Raw genomic sequence first — 13,966 nt, forward strand, 5'->3', positions numbered from 1 at the left:
TCCGGACCAGAATTTACATCACTCCAACTACTGGTACAATCCGTACGATTAATCGACCAAGAAGCTTTGTTCCCGTGCCCAAACACTGCCCACAAGTGTGACCAGCAGTCACTTGTCGAAATCGCAAGTCTGTTTGACCAAGTTGTCACATGGTCAATCGCACTTCTACCACGTGATGAGCACCAGTCATCACCAATCGCACATGACAAATGCGGACGAGAGAGGTCACGTGACTCAACACAAGTCACCTGCCCTTAGGTTCACAATTTGTGCAGACTTGAATATTGCAAGACGAGGAAAGAGGCAACTTTCGGAGGAATTGATTTTGCCTGGATATTTGTGAACTGTAGAGACAAATGGCAACCGCCCGATCTGTGGTCAGCAGCCTTTCTTGAATAACCTTATACTGATTCGGAATTCTGTGACGATCATACTTTTAGGGCCAGCCATATTCTCACTTTACCGAGTGTATGTAATCAATTTGAATCGCAAAGTCAGAATGAACGAATTGCAAAACGAAGTTCATCAACCGCGACGCATAAGCGAAACATTCAAATCAGCCAGAATAGGACAGAATAGACAGGGTGCTGCATTTGGACACATTTTCAAAGTTCACTCTACTTCAAAAATACCATTGTGACATTTCATGTTATGAAAACGTACCTGGTTCCTCCGCCTGCACAAATGTCACACCGAAAGTCTTTGCAGATCAATTGCATCTGTTGGGAAGTTCTGCCGCCCATAATGTAGTGAGATAAATCATCCGAAGAGAGAGCAGGTAAGACAATTTTCTCCGCCTGTCGTCCTACCTTTTTAACTGTTCTGGTAACATTTTGGCATAAAATTAAGCGATTCTGGTGCATATTATGGTTAGGTCTGTTGTTAGGTAGTTAGCTAGTTAGGTAGTTTGTTCAGAAGTTCCTGAGTCAAACCTCCTCCACATTCCGACAAATATCGACCTGTTCCGTCTGCGCGTGTCACCGAATATTGCTTCAAGAACCAAGGAAACAAGTGTCTCGCTTTGGTTTTAAGGAATTCAAAGTTCGGAATCTCAGAAAATAGAGAAAAACTTCACAAGTTACGTGTGCGTCGGTTCGGAACCTTTGTCACCTCGGGAGAAGTAAGACTAACCTATTGGTTGCGCGATGGACGATTGACTAGTTGCGACTGCCGAGCTGTTCAAAATCCCAACCGGATGGTCGCTGAATCGAATTGTCACAGATATTCACGAACTTCGTAACTCAGTAAGGGTCAGGCAACTGCACAAAGCCTGTAGGATTTCCAACCTAGGATTCCAGCCACGATATTTCTGAAATCTCATCTCCAACACTACTGCATTGATCCTTATCGTGTACCTTGTGCTGGGATCCTATTTTGTGAACCACCGTGATTTGGATGTAACGTTTACACTCACTAGCGCTCACACTCCAGACGTGTGGTCTAACTCAGCTAATGCGACTGCCATGAATATGATATTTCTGGAATTTTTCAACTGAAGATTTTGTCGCACAAAGAGTTCCCTCCCTATTGGAGCTCACCAGAAGGATGTACAGGAATCAAATGGAGCTAGATTACTGAATCCTGAGGGAAAGTCTCTGTGTTTAACCGCAGCATTGTAACAAGCACGAATTTTCGAGCAATACACTAATTTGGAGATCAATTTGGTTTTCACGAGAGACTCAACTGAATCCCTCGTTTAGGATATTCTACAGCTGAATATGCTGCACACAGGCCGCCTCATGATACAGTTGGCACGATATTCGAGATATCGCGGTATATTTCCATAAAGGAAACTACTCACAAGGTTGTTTAATACTCTTCGACAGCCCACAACCGGTTTCGCCCTTCTTGGGGCTCATTAGGTAGAGCGAAACCGGTCGTGGGCCGTCGAAGAGTTTTCAGCAACCTTGTGAGTGGTTTCCATTGTGAAAAAATGCACGAACTTTATTTTGACGTAAGTTGTCACGTTATTTTCAGTGGATTTCCCAAGGTATCTGCTCCGGATTGTGAGGCCTCATGTCTCATGGTTGTCTCCAGCACTTCTACCCATTTAAAACTTGGCAATGACATCAGGATTTAACCAATAACCGTCGCCTGAATGGAAGGAGCCGAGCGATCGATCCATTACCAGATAGCTCAAACCTGGAAACATAGCTCGTATTCCTTATGCACTACTTAATGATAGCTGCCAATAACCGTCGCCTGAATGGAAGGAGCCGAGCGATCGATCCATTACCAGATAGCTCAAACCTGGAAACATAGCTCGTACTCCTTATGCACTACTTATATGATTGCTGAAAATTCGTCGACAGCCCACGACCGGTTTCGCCCTTCTTGGAGCTCATCAAATAGGCGCAGTCCCCGAGTTTCCGTCAACCAAATCGCACGAAATTAGCGAAATACACTCAAGGCAAAATAGTTTGCAAATGAGTGTATTTCGCTAAGATTGTCTTACTCCTTACTGGCACGTTATAACTGTGTGGAAAAGAACGATAAGGGGTAGCTTGTCGGACGGCTTGCTGATGATAACTGGGCATTAATCCAATTAAGATGCGATGCGCAAATTGAGCTCAACTGAGAATATAACTTGCACGGGGTTTTCGATTGTTCGTCTGTATGTTACAGGTCAAGGCATATTTATTGTGAAAGTTGCATGGATCAAATTGCACCAGAAATTGTCAAAACGACTAACAAAACAAATGATGATAATCTTTCACCTGGAACACCTTTTTAGGGCCTAGCTGCTACGCCACCCGAAGGAAGCACGAGGGCTAAGATACTGTTAGACTGCCCCAGCTTGGACATGAGGAATCGAGATGCAGAGGTCGGGTTCGAACCGCGGACCTTCCGATCAGTAGCCATTGAGTTGTCTCAAGCAGCTGATAAGTGTTCAACCTTTATTGGTGTGCGCTTGCTGACGGAAAAAGCCTCAAACCCTGAAAGGAGCATTGCGTTCTAGTCTTATGTTAGAAGTTTCCCACAAGGAGATCGACCACATCCAATTCAACAACAAGGACCAGAGGGAAACGTCGAGGGCAATTCCGTGCACATTGGATATAGCAACGTATTCAACGATTGTTTCGTGACCGAACGATTCATACCTGGACGTTTGTGTGGACTGCATTCATAAGTCTGAATACTGGTTCCGAGAGCACTGGACACAATCTGTAGGACCATAGAGCACTGAAAACCACAAGAGCGTTCAGCTACAACGATACCTTTCAGTTTTCGAACTACTGACGATACCCGTCGTTCATCTTTAAACTTGGTAAACATCTAGGGATGTTTGGCTTTGTGACTATCGATCACCGGAATCCACAACAGGAACCCAATCACAATATTTCGGAAACAAAACAGAGCAGTTTTACCAGAGGAGCAGGTGTTTTCTGGCTTTTCTACTGTAAAGAGTACAGGGAAGTACTCTTTCCTGAATCGCACCTACTCGCCCTTATCAGAGTACTCCATCCAATAAAAAGTCAATAAAAATTGCACAGTTATTTCATTCCTGTTGGAACCACCAATTGCACAAATCTCACATAGAGACTCGAACCCACGACCTTCCGGCTTGTAGCTAAGTGAGTTCTACAACGAGTGGATGACCGGCGGTGTGGTTAACCCGCACTGAGACAAGATATAACGCCACTCGCCCTTTAAATACACATACTTTACAATTGTATGGTAGTAGAGTCTATGGTGTAGTATATCTTCAAATAGTAACCAAAAGGTCTGTGGTCATAGTTTCCTCTGAGGTCCGTAAGATGAGTACAGATGGTCCCGTAAGGGAGATGAGGAAGCTATGCCACAATACCTCGGAGCGTTTCCGCATCGATCGGCCTCACTTATGGGAAGAAACCTCGATCAGTACATCCATATTTTTTTCTCATGCTAACAATAGTCGATATGGTAAAAGCAAAGACATGGTTTATGTAAAAATCTCGGTCTTACAAACGGTTTTTTCTCCATTGGGACTCATCTGGTGAGAGTAGAGTGATCGAACACCCGACCGCCCAACGGAGCTAAGATCACTCCGTACATGGTTGAAATCCTGTAGATTCATCTTTCACTGATCACTAGTCAGTGAAAAAAAGACTAAAAGGAAATGCTCTGATATTCGAGGAATACACTCATTTGCAAATCAATTTGGTTTTCATGAGAGACCCCCGTTTTTTAATGATATTCTACAACTGAGTGTACTGCACACAGTCCGCCTCATGTTGCAGTTGGTACGATATTCGAGATATCGCAGTATATTTTCATAAAGGAAACTACTCACAAGGTTGCTGAAAACTCTTCGACAGTCCACGACCGGTTTCAACTTCCTTGAGGTTCATCAGGTAGGCGCAGTTCCTGAGTTTCCGTCAACCTTATGTTCTACTTGAACCCGAATTGGACTGACTGCGACAAATACACTCATTCTAATGTGTCATTGAAGTTCAACATTGGAGGAGTCACAGCTTGCGCTTCCGTCTGTTTGTAAACTATCACATGTTTTGTGTATTCGAAGCCACAATGACCGTAAGGAGATTGGTTCAAAGTAACCTGCTATAATTAGGCTGGCCCAACTTTACGTCATCTCACTCTCTTAATTCATCAACCACGTGTTGCTCAATCGATTAGATCACAGATAATTTTGGCTGCTAGTAACTCTCTCTTTTTTCTGCAAACCTAGTAGTAACCGAACTTTGTCATCTGTAAGTTAAAGCTGTGGGCCAAGGCCACATTTGAGGAGGTGTGACGTAGCCCGACGATTAACATGGAAATGACCAATCACAATGCGCCATTGATACAACTTGGCTTCTGTCACGTTAACGAGAATCGATCGATTGGTAAGTGCGAGCAAGGAACGTGGTGAACCGTGGAGAGTGAGGGGATGACGTTAAGACTAGGGAAATGAGTGCGAAAAATCTTTCGCATAAGTCGCGTGGTGTTGAAAAGCGACAGCTTTTTTCCAGCAAGTGACATCGTGAGACTGTGTTACCGCCGACTGTACAGCTCACCAGACCACTGTTGGGAACCAGTGAGAATCTTCTGTTGAGAATATTGAATCTCCATGATTTTCAGGACCTAATAAAACGTGTTTCGAAATCTTGATGCATTTCAAAATCTGGGACTTTCCACTCTCTGAGACAATATCTGAAATAAAATAATTCTGATTTTTTTCACCCTCATGTGTTGCCACCGCACAGTTGTGTGAGGAAAAACGACAAGTGACATTTTACTCAAGGTTCCGAGGAACTTATTAACCGCAGTGTTCGAAATCTGTTGAACACGCAGAATATGATGCTTATTTTTTGCATCAACCTGGATTCGGAAAAAAGTCAGTATCGAGATACGTAAAAATTGGTCTGACTTTACTTTCGCAGCATTACAGATGGTGATACTTCACTTTTTTTCATGCGTTCAAGCAACATCCGGATCCTCATGTGAAGACCTAAATTCTGGGGCACAGTTTCAATCAACGCAACTAAGAGTTCAGCATTTTTCCTTTTTCTATGCATATTATGCTTGTTATATCTGCTGATTCGTCAATCTGTGGTATCTACTACTGACCCGCTAAAGTGCCTAATGCTGGAGAAAAAAGACTCACAGAAGGGAACACAACCGCTATATTCCGAACAAACGAGTGCGAGAGCAAATGTCACAACGGCCCCACGATATTTAAACGTGACTTTCTGACACTCATCCAGGCTGTTTGATAGGCATTAATGAACACCCATCAACATCCACCGTGCCTCTATGAAATGCCTGAACGCTGATCACATTCGGTCGTACTTCTGTGGTGCGCAAGAACACTCATCAGGTTTTGCTGAATTGCTTGAATGATTGACTGGCGTGGATGCTTGCCGGCTTTCCTGTTGAGTTTTTTGGTGAAGCAGTAGGTTCCGGGCGTTCTGAGGTTGCTTTCAGGAATCTGACCTTCCTGATAATGTTAGAGATAACTTGAGGGATTTTGACAAACACGGAATAAAATACTATGAAATTGTATGCATGAACAATGAGAAAAAATATATAGATCAAATGCGAGATAGTTGACAGTCTCTTGGTCACGGCTGATCGACTGTCGTTCAGCTGAATCGTGCGGATCAGGCTGTTTACTTTTTGACGTATAAAAAAGACATCTTGTCGAGTTGAATTGTTATTTATCCAGAAAAGGTAGAAAGAGATCAATGACAGACTGATTAATGTGGACCGACCGAAATATACTGAATAACTCAGCTAGCTGGCTTGACCCTTGTTTCTTCGCCATTAACTTGTAGCATCACAGACATGACGCATTTTCCAGGCTACTTAAGCTACAGAAGAGGACGGTGTTTTTACAGAATATCAAAGTAAATAGTTAATCGATAGTCCTGGTTTTAAGACGAACTGAGCAGTAAGTTAATGGTCCCTCTAATTCTTTCAAAGTTTTTTTCATTTGTTTTAAATTAGACTACGTCATCAACATGACTGGTCTTCACTGATAAAAGCAAAAAATAAGTTATGCTCTCTTCGACGGGGTTTGTCTTCATCCACCAATGCGGCATCGTTTTATGAGCAAAAATCAATAGACAGTTTGAGAGCTGAATCAATTGCAAACATGGTTTGGGAAAGGACGTCGAACGTCTGTTTTTTGTTTGAAGTGGTGGAAACGATATGCCTGAAATTCAGTTATGGGAATGAAAGTTTCAAAAACTAGCAAATTTGCTAGATGATTTGCATTTGATTATGGGATCCTAAGTTTAAGAAATTACTGAAAAAATCGATTTCTTAAACACATTTCTCTGTACATTTGATGACTTGGCCGATCTTATTATTTAGGATGGTGTTCTCCCCTACTTGTGGCTCTGAAAAAAAGAACTTTTTTGGTTGAACTTTTGAAGTCTTTTGGGTGAGTCTGCCCTAGTTGATGGAAACAATTTGAGGTCGACTCTTTCAAGCGGTATTTTAACATGGGTAACGTCGTAGTATAGGAATCAGCGCAGGTTTTCTAAAACCGACAGTCCTGCCCAGCAAGCCAGGATTTCAGTGATGAACTTGAGAACTTAGCTAAACGAAGCACGGTGCGGAGTGCCAATCAGTGAAGACCATAGCCAGACCTTGTTCTTGAGAATATACAAATGAGCTGAAAAAAAACACAGTGACTGAGTTTTGATCAGATTTTGATGCCTTCAGCTATCTCGTGCACGGAGAGTTGCGTTTGTTCTTGCAGCGTTGTGTCTTTCCAGTGGCTAATGTCTTACCACTTCCGGAGTGTCCACTTTGGGGACATTCTTGTACATCGAGATGAGATCAAAACGAACCAGAAATTTGTCTACCTCTGTCGCCAAACCAGATAACGTTTTAGCGACGCCCTAAGAATTTTGTATGTGTGTGGATGACTTGTCGGTTTAAGGATACCTGCCAGAAATCTGGCCGGCTCACGTGGTGATGAACTTATGCCATCCACTACCGGTCTTATGAGTACAATCTTTTGAAATTTGGGTAGCCCATAAGGTCGTGGTTGGATCTCACGTTTCGTTGCAAGCGATGCCAGTTGCCTTTCCTCAGACGATTCAGCACCAATCTTAAGTACTTTCCCACTACAACTATACTCTTATTTACCATTGATGTAATCATTCTGTCGGTAGAACCTATCAGCTAGGAATTTTCTAATTTTCTATGGATAGCCACCCTTCCTCATGACGATTGTGGTCTTACGTTTATCAGCCTTTGTGATTACTGTACCATCTACGTGTTTCCAGTTGGTGATGGCCTCTTCGCTTCGCTGTTTTAATGCTTGGAAATGAGACCAACTGAACTAGTCATTTCTTTTTCTCCCATTGGAGGAAGCTTCTGAAACACGGACACAACTTTGAAAACGATTTTTTTTATAACTTGATGTCTTCTAGTAACTGGAAAATCCAATCCTCCCAATAAGAGACAACGGTCTCCTTAACTCCAGGGTCAATTTGATAGATTGTTCACGCTGCGATAGCTCCCACTTTTCTATTGGTCGACTAGAACAGCGGGTCGTAGAAAGCAGTTTTTAAACGTAAGTATTTGTTTGTCTTTTTACTGTTTCAATTCAGATTGTTTTACTTCCGTCACTTTGATAGTGAGTACTTTGAAGTATGCAGTGCGGAATGAAGATCGCCATGCGCGGTGGCGAAGACCAGGAAAACGCTGGGTGGGTCCTGTCTGTGGAACGAGTTCACCGCTAACAAGACAATTCGGGCAGAAGCCGAGGACGCTTCTGATTGCGTAACAGTCAACGATTTGGTTAGTGTGTTGCGTTTAGTGTTGCCCATCCATCGACTGTGTACCAAACGACTCTGAAACGATGAGTACTGGATCGGTCTCGAACATCTTGCAGTTGAGGGTAGGAGCAGCTTTAACAACAAAAAGTGGAGGCGGTTGGCTGAGTGATCACTCCTAAACTATTGTGAAATCTTGATAAATCCCATCACACAAGCAGAGGTTTGAGGTTTTGGCACTCTGAAATCCGCCGAACGGGCTCAGCATCTGATGGTGACGTAGATTGGTTTTGTGACAGTAAACTTGCAAAGTTTGCTGTTGTTGTTTGTTTCGCAAAACCGGAGGGAGAAGTTGAAAGCCATTTAAAACTTGTTTCCTCTGTAAAGGATATCTTCATAATATTATGTTATTCTTCAAAGATGAAAACGATGCCCAATATCTCATGAATCACTTTGATTCATTCGTTCAAACATTCTGTCAATCTTTAAAAGTGAATTCGAAGGTAGAACCGCTTTTCCAATTATGCTACCAACAAAATGTGTTGATGTGTGCACGGGACACTTAATTTATGCACAACCTCCTTGGACTGGGTTGTAACTTAACTGATATGAGTGCAAATGACCTTTGGTTGAGATGTTCCAAGATAGAGCGAGATCAATATGCAATCCAGATAGCTTGTCGAAGGTGCACCTACGGTTGCGGAGAAAGTCACAGCAAATCTACTCAGAGACGTTTGGCACCTAGCAAAATCTTGCAGAAATCCAGAAATGATGATCCACTGGAAGCCGCCGTTCAAGGGCTACAATCTCCTAACTTCAAGAACAGTAAGACTGTGGCTCAACTCACATTGGTGCTTTAGAAACAAAACAAAACTAGTCCGTCTGTTTCAGAAGAGCTTGGTAAACAATCGGTAGATTTTATTTGGGCAACGTTTCGCTTTTGACACACAGCATGGAAGGTGTGGAACTGGCTAGCGTGTGGAGAACGGTCTTGGGTCACTCGAGCTGACACGTGTTGTTGTGCGGTCATCAGAAGGAAGAGTGGTCATCCACTTGACCTCAACCCCCTCAAACTAAATTGTCGGAGCAATCACAACCGCACAAAGACCAGGGAAAATCTGACAGCGGCACCCGAGGTGAATCATCAAGTGAAGCACCTTGAATTAGAAGATTAAGGGACGAAAAGCGATCGGAACTAATTTGGAACCCTCCAATACATCGATTCAAGATTTTGGCACCCACACTAGCCGACAAGAGTCGTTAGTTGACACTCAACACGGATTTAGTCTGAAGAGAACTTACTGATTGGTTCCCCGTCTGTCTTATAACCTGGCCAATTTTGTGACCTGTTCACTTGGCCTGATGAAGCTTTTGTGTCAAAAGCGAAACGTTGCCCAAATAAAAACTACCGATTGTTTACCAAGCTCTTCTGAAACGATGACCTCTCAATCGGTTCCAAACTTTTCCAATAGTCCGTCTGTTCTCTCAACCTCGCCATAGTTGTGGCTGCTGTTGTGGGGAACGGCAGAACCTTTGGTAATCGCACTCGAATGATAGGTAAATGAGGACACCAGATGGGCACCTGGTTGGACCCCACCATCATCAGTTACTAGACATACTTTCGAAGCTGGCCATTTTGTCAATAGGTACTGATCCGATCTAGCTTATCATCGACACTGAGGCACTGTTGATTACACTCTACAGGCCACGCTCCTGCACTCATGAGGGTATGTTTGTCAATTTATACTTGTCCTGGTTTGTGTGAATTAGCTTGTCCATCCAACAATGTGACAAACTTGTGTGCACCGCTTCTATGCGACCGAGGAAAGTGTACGAAATGGCCTTACTTTGTACTTTTTGTACTCTATTCGTGTTGCGCGTGCCAACTGCTCCGCGTCTTGACCCCGAGCGTACCGAGGACGCAAGACACATGCGTACGCCCCCACGCCCTAACGCATCCGGTAATTGGAACAGAATGCAACAGCCTCAAATTGTCCAACGAGTTCACAGGCTTGGTGCGCCGAGATGACTTTCCATGTCTGGATGATGGCATTCCACCGTACCGCCATCCATGTGGATTTCAGCTACAACGAAAACACATATTCCATTCTGTCCGGGTGAAACTGAACAAGTGTTTTTCAGTGGTAGATTTGGCACGCAACTCATGCAGTAGAATAAACATCAATATTCCTCTGTGTAGAATACGGTTGCGTGACACACAGAGCAATATGGTTGACATTTGAGCACGCCTTAATGTCAGTATGATGAGTATACATTGTTTGTACTGGGTGGCGACTCAGGCAAGAAAAAAATTAATATCGCGTCACTGCGCGTAATGGTTTTGCAATGAACAGTCAATGATAGCTGTTCTACTACACTCGAATACCACCGACAAAAGTTATTTAAAAAAGAGACTTTCCGGAATGGAGGTGTTTTGCTTTCACAGGATGCCACTGACTTCGCCGCATAACTAAAAGTGGGTTGGTATGCACTTTGTGACAGAAGTATGTGACAGTCCGTACTTTTTGTCGGATCAAAGTGAACGATCGCTAGTCAGCCAACCTACTGGTGCATAAACCCAAAAGTTGCAAAGCGATTACTGTGGTCGATTNGCTTCGAGAACAGTTCAGCAATGCAAGCTCACATCATTCTCTTTTGAACCGTCGTGCTCCGGTCCTGGGAGATTTATTCTGGCGGGTCCACACGGAAGTGGAGAGAACTGTACTTGAGTTTTGCTCTTGCTCTAGCTAATCTGCAGTCCATATCCTTGGTAGTGTCAAGCTTTGAGCCCCGCACATGTGATATGCCAGACAAGAGTTCAACAGTTACCACGAAAAGAACAGAATATTACATTTTATGACGAAAAAGCACTCTTTTGTCTTATGACCCCCCAGTCTAGTAGTTTAAACAGATGATGAGCCCATCAGTCTAAGTGACTTTTCAGTAGTACCGTTCTGCACATTTCGTAAGCTATACCCCCGAGTGGAACTGGGGGTCCTGCGTATAGGCGTCATGCTTGTAGAGCTCCCATGCATCGGATTCATAGTCATAGCTTGTTGTCTACCAATGTAACGGGGATACTACTGATGGGAGGCATGCCGAGTATTATGTTTTGTTCTTGTAACTTCGCTTTGCGTCTCTTGAAAAGGGAGATCTGTTGCGGAATTTGTGGAGTCGCTTTGTAACATTTACTTGGATTTGAGCCATGAATGATTGGAGTCAATGAATACCCAGGAAAGTTTAAGAAGATGCTTTCAGGAGAAGGTGGATGTCCAGTTTTTGTAAATAAGATGCAAATGAGAGTTTTGCCTCCCCGTCCAATAGTCTGTAACAGGTCAGTTGGCATTTTCTAATAAATAACTCCGCAGCGAAGGTCTTGTTCCTTTTCACCAGTGGTGTCCTATCGGATGTCTTCTGAACGCATCTGATGGCCACGCCTGAGAGCATGAGGTTCATGTGGTTATGATGTGTATATCCGGAAATACTAGGTTTTCCAACAATGCCTCTGGTTTTAGGGCTAGACACCAAGGACCGCATGTGAGAAAGAAACTCCCAGTGGTTCACGATTATCGTTTCATTATGAGTCAGGTCACTTTTGTTTCTGGACCTATGGTAATGATACGTGGCTGGTTGAAATTGAGTGCAAAAGGGTCTAAATATCTGTCACTCCAAAACCGAACTGATGGTTATCTTGAAAGTGGTTTGAGTAGGCATCGTCCGCATGCGTAATAACCGCACAGCAAATAATTCGTAGAAGGTCTTAGGAATTTTATCAAAACTGCTCAGGGTGGGACAAGATCGTTCGATGGTCCTAGCTTGTTTGCCCAAAAAAATTTCATCCCTTATGACGATGTGAAACGATGATGTGAAACGTGGGTGATTCTAAACTTTTGGCGGCTGGTGAGGTTCTGTGCGATTGCTGAACGTATCTGAATGAAACCTTACCAAGTGGATATTGCCCCCCTCATCACTGAATGTATTTTTCTTCGCAAAGATGTCTGTTCTACCTCAAGCTACTGTTGAATCTAACTTGACTTTATGATAAATCCCGCATTCATTTGTTTACTCCGTTTATGTACTTTTGATCTTCAGTTGTCTTACTTATTCGTACCCACCACTCACCTTGCCGCAGAGGTCGTTCTGTCCGACACTCTGTATTGACGTGTGTCTGTGTGGGGATGTGTGAAGCTTACCCGTGTCCCGTTTTCTGAGCCTACCTTGACGTGTTTTCTGATGGGTTCCGTATGATCGCACCACCAATGAGAATCACGAGACTGTCGCCGGAAGGGACAGAAGCCCACGCTACTGAGAGCCATCATTCCGCTCGCCGTTGTTTGGTGGCCGGACGGTCAGTGACAGACCTATGTACCTGTTGACTCTACGAACGTGAACAATTGAGTAATGTACTACTCATAAGGTTGCTGAAAATCCGTCGACAGCAACCGTCAGCAACCTTATGAGTAGCACATTAGAAAGATATGGATGCATCGCGATATCTCGAATATCGTAGCGACTGAAACATGAGGCGGCCTGGTGCAGCACATTCAGTTGCCTGAGAACATCACAAACGAGAGATTCAGCTGGGTTCCAGATGAGTCCCTCGAAAAAACAATTAGTTCGCAAATTAGTGTATATTCGTGAACAGTTGAGGTTTGTTGTACACATTTGCCCACCCTTGTGTAAATAGTACCGTAGAATTACGAACCCAATTCTTCCTTTTGACATTCGGGATTCTCGAACCTACTCGTCACCCAAAGTTCCCAATCGGGATCCTCAACACATACATTTTTTCGAAAGATGGAAACTATTTCTTGAAAAACTGAACAACACGGTCTTTTTGTGCACCACCGAACAAACTTTTTCACTCGATTCCACTTTTCTTGATGCGCCTTTCTAATTGATTTACGATGCGTTAACCTTGGCTAAAAATATCTTGTACTTTTGAGGATGACTTGAACTATTTTCAACCAACTAACTATTCAGACTTCTGTTGTCTACGCGTCAGACTTTCTGTAGTAAGTGGATGGGAAATTTAAAAAAAAAACCGGTAGGATTTTCGATAATTTGAGTTTTGATACGAAACAAACTGAGGTAGTTTCATCGTGTTTAAGATAAACGGAGGGTTCTGTGCCATCGGCTTTCTTAAACATGCTGATATCTGAAGCGTGAATTCTAAGCATTTACTCGCCGGGTCCAACCATCAAGTGAACTTCACAGTTGACTGTCACTTGAGACGGCAATTCTCAAGCGGCGTTCCACAGAAATTCATGTGGGCGCTGTGTCCACGCCGGATACGGGTTTGGCAACCTGAGACAATTCGCTGTCTGATGTGATGGTATCCCGATAAGTCAACATAGCATTCATCTCTCCAATTAGGTCTCCAAAGACGGTGAGACAATGATTACACACCCAGATGTCCGTAACACTGACCTTCAATTATGATAAGGTGGTTAAGAACTGATTGCACTATGATAAAGAAAGCGATTCTGCGGTTGTCGTTGGAAACAGAGTATATATAATTTTAGTATCGTATATATATATATATATATATATTAGTTCTACAAAAATCAATTCGGTTTCCGAAAGTTTTCAGATGTTGTAGACATCAGAGAGAATTCCAGTAGACGTTTGGAAGCAGGCTCAATGTTTCCATAAACCGACATGGTTTCCGGTCAACCACATTTTTACAAGCGTCCATTGTCTTTCCAAAATAAGTTATTCGTTCAACGAAAAAAAAGCTTCGTGGATAAAAC

This window comes from Opisthorchis viverrini (genome assembly GCF_000715545.1).
Source record: "Opisthorchis viverrini unplaced genomic scaffold opera_v5_9, whole genome shotgun sequence".
NCBI lineage: Eukaryota > Metazoa > Platyhelminthes > Trematoda > Opisthorchiida > Opisthorchiidae > Opisthorchis > Opisthorchis viverrini.